The 6,742-nt window shown below is 54.6% G+C and overlaps 1 protein-coding gene across 2 annotated transcripts in view; it reads left to right on the top strand.

Annotated features, from left to right (window-relative positions):
* Positions 1-981: 981 nt before the first annotated feature.
* Positions 982-6,742, top strand: part of NOS1 (nitric oxide synthase 1) — a 152,471-nt gene continuing 146,710 nt past the window's right edge. The window contains exon 1 of one of the 2 annotated variants that reach the window (XM_030821472.1): positions 982-1,272. The gene's annotated coding sequence lies outside the window, so the exon portion shown is untranslated. The remainder of the gene's footprint in view (positions 1,273-6,742) is intronic. The other variant, XM_030821471.1, reaches the window with a different exon arrangement.

Here is a 6,742-nt window from a genome sequence, read left to right as displayed (position 1 = left end):
ACCTCCAGGCACCCTCGTCAGCTTATTCTTTATTCCTTCCTCCCCTCCTCATCCCCCACGCCCCTCTTCCTGCCCCCAAAGTCACACACCCCCTCCCCTGCTGGATGTGCAAGACGATCTGAAAAGCATTTATTAGTGACAAAGGGGTTGGTGGTTTTCCTCTTTGCCTCTTCTCTGCACAACTCGAAGCCTGAGTGGGTTTGCTCCACTTGGCAAGGCTGGGGAGGAGGAAAAGATCAAGTCATCCAGAGCCAGGTGCCAAGTGTGTGTGCGTGTCTGTGCGTGTGCACGCACACACGTGTGTCTGTCCTCTCTTTCCTTGATTTTCCCCCGTTTTCCCAAGACTGTGTGAGCAGCAGCAACAGCAATGGGGAGATGCAAAATCCTTTGCAATCTGCCCAGGAAAAGACAGCTTTTGAGTCGGATTTATATGGTTACCCATATGTTAGGGCCCCTAAGAAAGGAAGGGAAGCTGCGTTCTCTGTGTCTTCCCTCCTCCAGCCCAGACCTTGGCCTCTCCACACCTGTGGGGCTCCCAGGCCACGGATGAACATGTGCCCTCCATCCTTCCCCCTCCCCAGATGCCAGGCCTGAGTGTGGCTCCAGAAAATACCAGAACCAGGCAACATTTCCTGAACAGGCTGCCTTTCTCCGTCTGTCCACCCGAGAGCCAAGGCCAGAACCCAGGCTGCAACCTCTGCGGGCTCCTGGGAGGGGCTCCCAGCACTGCCCAACCTGGGGGGCTGTGTGTTCCACTGTCCCATTAAGGAATGCTATCCCAACCTGATGTAGAGGCAGAAATAACCATCCCTGCCTCCCATGGGGCCTTCTCTGCACAAATAGACCTGCCCTCCCTTGCGTGGCTACTACATTCAACCCTCTCCAGTTTCCCAGAAATTGTCATTGTGTGTGTGTGTGTGTGTGTGTGTGTGTGTGTGTGTGTGTGTTTCCTGATAGAAAAAAAAATGGAAATTAGGTTATATAAAAGATGTATGCTTTGGAGACCAGAGCGGCTCTTTTAATGAGGGTTGCGACGTCTCCCTCCCCACACCCATAAACCAGTCGGGTTGGACGTCACTGCTAATTCGTTTCAGCGATGATAGGATAAAGGAGGGACATTAAGAAATAAATTCCCCCTCACGACCCTCGCTGAGCTCACGGCTCAGTCCCTTCATATTTATGCCGCGTTTCCAGCCGCTGGGTGAGGAGCTACTTAGCGCCGCGGCTCCTCTGAGGGGCGGCCGGGCAGCGAGCAGCGGCCGAGCGGACGGGGTGAGCCAGGGGCGCGCGCGGAGCGCCCAGCACTGCGCCGGGAAAGCCCGCAGCCTCCGTCCCGAACTTGGGTTCGCCGAGGCTGAGGGAGGGGACGCAAAGGAGGGCAGAAGAGAAGGGAGGAGTGGGGGATAGGGGAGAGGGGGCGGGGAGGGATCTTGGAGGCACAAAGCGGAGGGGAAGAGGAGGGACGCGCGCGGCTCCTACCAGGAGGCGAGTGGGTGCAACCGGCGCCCTCCAGCCGCGCGGGGCGGCGGACTCGGAGGATTCAGAACCCGGAGCGCGGCGGCCGCGGGCGCCCGGGAGGAAGAGGAGGAGTAGGAGGCGGGCGGGAGGGTGCGCAGCGCGAAGAGGCAGCCTCGGCGCTGCCCGGCTCGGCGGCAGGTGAGTTCCTGATCCAGGCGTCCCGCGCCCCTTCTCAGTCCCCAGGGCTCCCCGCTCCCTCCCGAGCCCCTGGTGTGCGCGGAAGGCTTGGGCTTTGCTGCGGGTCCCAACTTGGTTCGGGCGGCCTCATTTTCCTCCTAGCGGGCGGCCTCAGGCCGGGGGCTCCGGTCCGGGGGTCTACGCGCCCAGGCTCCAACTTTGCAGGACCCCAGTCGTTCCTCAGCCGCGCGCTTGGCTCCGAGCTGTGCGCTGGCGGTAATGGCGGAGCCCTTGGCACCGCTCGCTACCCTCCCGCGGGCAGCCCGGGCTGGGGGATGCCAGTCCCTGGGGACCGTTGTACCGGCCCAAGCTCAACTTTACGCCTTCCTCGGTGCCCGACACTGCGGCCGAATCACAACTGCGAGCCGCAGGTAATGGCGGAGTCTTTGGCACCGCCAGCTGTCCGCGGCTGGGGGCCCGAGGCTGGGAGGGCTCCGCTCCCCGGAACATCGCTCCGGCCTGGCCTCCAACTTTGTGAGGAGCCTCCTTGCGCTCTCCTCCCGCGGTCATGGCGGGGCCGCCCGCACCTCTCACTTCTTCCGTCTGGGCGAGATTGGGGTGTAAGAGCGCCGTCTCCAGAACCTGGGAAAGTTGCGCTTCTCCCGCGAAGGAGGCTCTAGGGAGGCCAAGGGGCGCGCTCCGCCGCGGTTCGGGGCTGGGCAGTGGCACGAGCGCTCGATGAGGTTGCTTCCAGGTGGCCGAGGGTCGGAGCAGGGTCCCCGGGGGATCCAACTTCCAGGGCCACTCAGGGGCCTTGCGTCCGAGGTCCCAGAAGGGGCTCTCTCGGGACTGCGCCCCAGAGGACGCCAGACGCTCGCCCCCACCCCCAGGGCACTGTGACCAGAGAGCTCATGGCTCTCCAAGCTCCGCATCAGGCTGTCTGGAGTAGACATCCAGAGAGGAGAGGCTCTCACGGAGAAGGCAGTCGAGGAGGGCAGGAACCTTTCCAGTGATTCCCCTGGGTTCTGGTCCTAGATCGACCCTTTACTTGTTGCGCGACCTTCGGTAAGTCTCTTCATCTTTCCCAGCCTCAGTTTCTCATCTGTAAAATGGAGAAACAGTACCTTTTTCGTGGGGCTGTCGTGAGGACCTTAAAAAATCATAAATGTGAATATGAAGTCAGGGTAAGCGTTCTTAACGCAGGAAGTGTTGCTGATTATATATATACATTTTACCATTATTGTAATGCTCTGGATCCGGATCTGGGAGACTCACACGCAGGTCTGGGGTTTCCCGCCAGTAGGAACTGGGGGGTCTACCCCACAGGGTACTACAGGCTGCGGAAGATTGCTCTCGCCTCCATCTCTACCCCAGTAATCCTGGGGAAGACGCATGGGATTCTTCCCTCTACTCCCATAGCCCAGCTCAAACCCTGCGCTCAGGCCTAAGAAAAGCGCGCACGCAGCCACCACAGAAGGAGGGTCCCCAGGGACGCCACTAGGCAAGGGTGCGGTGCAGGCGAGCGCGCCCATAGGCGCCTCATCTCACCTCTGGCGGCCCAGGACCTTGGGAAACAGCAGAAAGGAGCCCCCAGACCGCTCCTCCCGAGAGGAATGAGGGAAAATTGCTCCCTTTCTTCAGTGCTTCTCTAATTGGGGTCGGGGAAACGCAAGAAATTCGTAAACACCAGGGAACACTGACGCAGCTGTGGAGCATAGATTTTTTTTCCCCGTTATTTTTTCAGAACTGAAGATAAAATAGGAAAAGGGCTCTTGTGGCAGCTCCCCAAGTGCGCAGGGGTCGCGTCCATTCTCTTCCCTCAAGGCATCTCAGCGGATGGTTTGAGAAGCCTCGGCAGGTCTCTGAAGGAGGAGGGGGTGTCTGCCCCACCAGCACCGCCACGGAGGCCCCGGCCCCTTTCCACTAGCCTGTATTTCAGAAGCGCCCTGAGGGGCGCATGGCTCTGTCACTGACAGCTCCAAGGCACTGTCACACATATTATTCACCTGGAGCCTCTTAACAACTTTCAGGTTGCCAGTGCAGCCATCTGAATTCCATTTTGCAGCTGCGGAAATTGAGGTGGGGCAAACCAAACTACCTACCCATAGTCACCTAGCTGGTAAGTGGCACTACCCGAGACCTCAACCCCAATTTTCGGCTTCTTAATTGGGGGCATTTTGCATGCATCTGGGCACCTACACAGTCTGGCATGTGCCCGAGCCTTAGCACACACAGCTGTATTTCCTGATAACATCTGTTCAGCCAGAGGCCAACGCTATGGTCAGGGGCATGGCTTTGTCTCCACAAATTGTGTGATTCTTTTCCCCGAAGTCTCAAATCATGTAGAGAAAGAGTGAGCGATGTGGTAGAGAGACCTGGTGAAGACCTCAGCTTCAGGCCAAGCTTAGCTCACTCCATGGCTGTGTGACCTCAGGTTGATCACTTAACCTTTCTGAGCTTCAGTTCTGTTATCTGTAAAATGAGAACAGTAACTCCCACACGGGGCTGTTTTGAAGACTTTGTGATTATGTATGTGAAAAGGGTTCTGGAAACAATGCTGGTATGCCAAGACTGGTGATTGTAAGGAAGGAAGGGAACCCAAAACAGAGGGAAGAGTGTCCCATGGAGCCATTTGGGGCCAATAGTGTTATCGTGGCTTTCAGAGCAGCCCGCTTTTTGCCCTTTCTGTCTCTTTATTTTTCCCAAATGGCCAAAGCCAGTCCCCAGGAGTCTCTGTCTTCCTTGGGGAAGGACCGCACGGAGAAGAGTGAGAGGGCGGGGGTTTTGTGATGGGTTAGGCTGCTCCCAGTGGGTCTCTGTGAGTAAGATGCGAAGAGTTGTCTGAGGTACCACTCAGACAGTTGTCCAGAAACTTCCCCACTGGGGGGCTGCTGATTTCCCGGGAGGCAGGAAGATTTGGAGGTCAATTTGCCTGCATATTGTGAGCACAGATGGGTTTGGCTGTGCCTGTTGCACTCACAATCTGCAGATGTTTTGGGGTGTCTTATGACAAGACTTCATGTGCTGCCTGTCACTCAGGTTCTGTGGGTCTGTGCAGGGCTTGGAATGTGGTTAAAAGCCACAGGCAACAATCCGTGCACATGAGAACTGGGGCTTTTTCCCGTTAGAAACTGGAATTTGTGGAAGTTGAATTTGGCATTTCAGGACCCATTTTAATCTGGACTGTTTGAACAGAGGGGCATGTTTCCTGCCACGGATCAGTGTGGGCTTGTGTGGTTAACACCACATAGGTTACAGACATGACCATTTTCCTCGTTCTAATATATGATAACATTTAAACGTCATCTAATCCAGCAAACGCCAAACATCAGCCCAGTGGACCTTTAGTGTCAGAATACAGCAAGTCACTGGTTAAAAGCAAAGATGCCAGACCCCACCCTAAATCTACCAAATCAGCATCCCGGGGGGAGACTGCAAATATCTATGTTTTTAACAAGGCTGCTCCAGGAGATTCTAATACCCTCAGTTTTTGTCTGTCACCCCCCTTGTACAAATTGGGAAACTGAGGCCCAGAAAAGGCATGTGATTCGATGAAAGTCACACAGCACATTACTGCCAAAGCTGGGATAGAACTTCAGTGTCTTGACTCATTGTCCAATCCTCATCGATGATAACTTCATGTTTCCTTCAGTACGAGCCCCGTAAATGCCGGACTTTCAAGAAATTTAATTTCATCTTTCTGGTTGTCATTCTAAATTAGACCAACTGCTCAGAGGAAACTGAAAATAATTCCTCCCACCTTGACCTTGCTGGGTGTCAGCCCTGAGTTCACATCTAATCTTGGACATTAGCCCCACTATTTGATCTCTCTCTTTCAGAGGGAAGGAGCTTCGACCTCCTGGGCTCAAATGATCATCTCTCCTCAGCCTCCCGAGTAGCTGCGACTACAGGCATGTGCTACCACATCAGGCTAATTTTTGTATTTTTTGTAGAGACGGGGTTTTGTCATGTTGCCCAGGCTAGTCTCAAACTCCTGGGCTCAAGCCATCTGCCTGCCTCGGCCTCCTTAAGTGCTGGGATTACAGGTGTGAGCCACCATGCCAGGCCTAGAAAAATTCCTTTTATAAGTGACCTATCAGGTATAACTTCTGCAAAGAAGTAATTACAGAGCTAATAAACCCAGTTTAACTACCATTGATTTCACCAAAGCCATTGGTTTGAGCTCATTTCAACAGCCCATCGGCCTTCCACCCAGGCTTTGCAAGCATGTTTATGCTGCCCACATGCCTGTTCTTAAGGTAGAAGAATGATGAGCAGCACCCGGCAATGCTGGAAAATTGAGCCCATTCGAATCTTTTAAATGAAAATGATGTATCAACAGAAAGTGCCCCTAAGTCTCTAATTTAAGTATGGTTAACAGGGTATAGTGGACGTGGGTCTTGGCACAGTCATATGATGCTAAGGGTGAACAGCAGTTATCATGGGCCGTTCGGCAGCAGACGTCAGCACATTTATCGTATGTGTCATGATACATGTTAAATGGCAAGGCCAGTGCTGGGCCCCAAGGGCAGGTGCCCAGATAAAGGTGGTATGAGCCCCATTCTAATGAAGCCTGCAGTCTGGCTAAGCGGTGAGCACCAGACAAGCCCTGTACCTGGTGTGAAGTTTCTGCGAGAGAGGTGGAGGTGAGGTGCTGTGGTAGGACCCAGGACAGGTGGTTGAGGGAATCAGGGAGGACTTCTCAGAGGAGGTGGCATCAAAGCCCATAGCCTGATTTGTGGCACCCTCTCAGGGATGGGGTCCCTGGTGCCAAACCGGGCCAGCATCAGCCAGGTTGAAAGGCAGGGCCTCACACTGAGAATCATCTTAGGAAACGTCAGAGGCCGGCTTGGGCACTTGTGGATTCTGTGACTCAGAGTGAGAGAGTTAACATCTCTGACTCTCCGGCATGTCATTCATACAGCAGAGATTATAAGTACTACAGGGGGTTGTTAGGAGGATTTAATGGGGTAGTGTGTGTGCATAACTCTGGAAAGGAAACAGCATTGAGCCCATCTCAGTGATCATAACAAAGAAAAGAAATTTTAAAAAGAGTTAGCCAGCCAGACGCAGTGGCTCACGCCTGTAATCCCAACACTTTGGGAGA

The sequence above is a fragment of the Nomascus leucogenys genome, chromosome 10 (genome assembly GCF_006542625.1).
Source record: "Nomascus leucogenys isolate Asia chromosome 10, Asia_NLE_v1, whole genome shotgun sequence".
NCBI classification, from domain to species: Eukaryota; Metazoa; Chordata; class Mammalia; order Primates; family Hylobatidae; genus Nomascus; species Nomascus leucogenys.
This window is presented reverse-complemented; position numbering and strand designations above follow the sequence as displayed.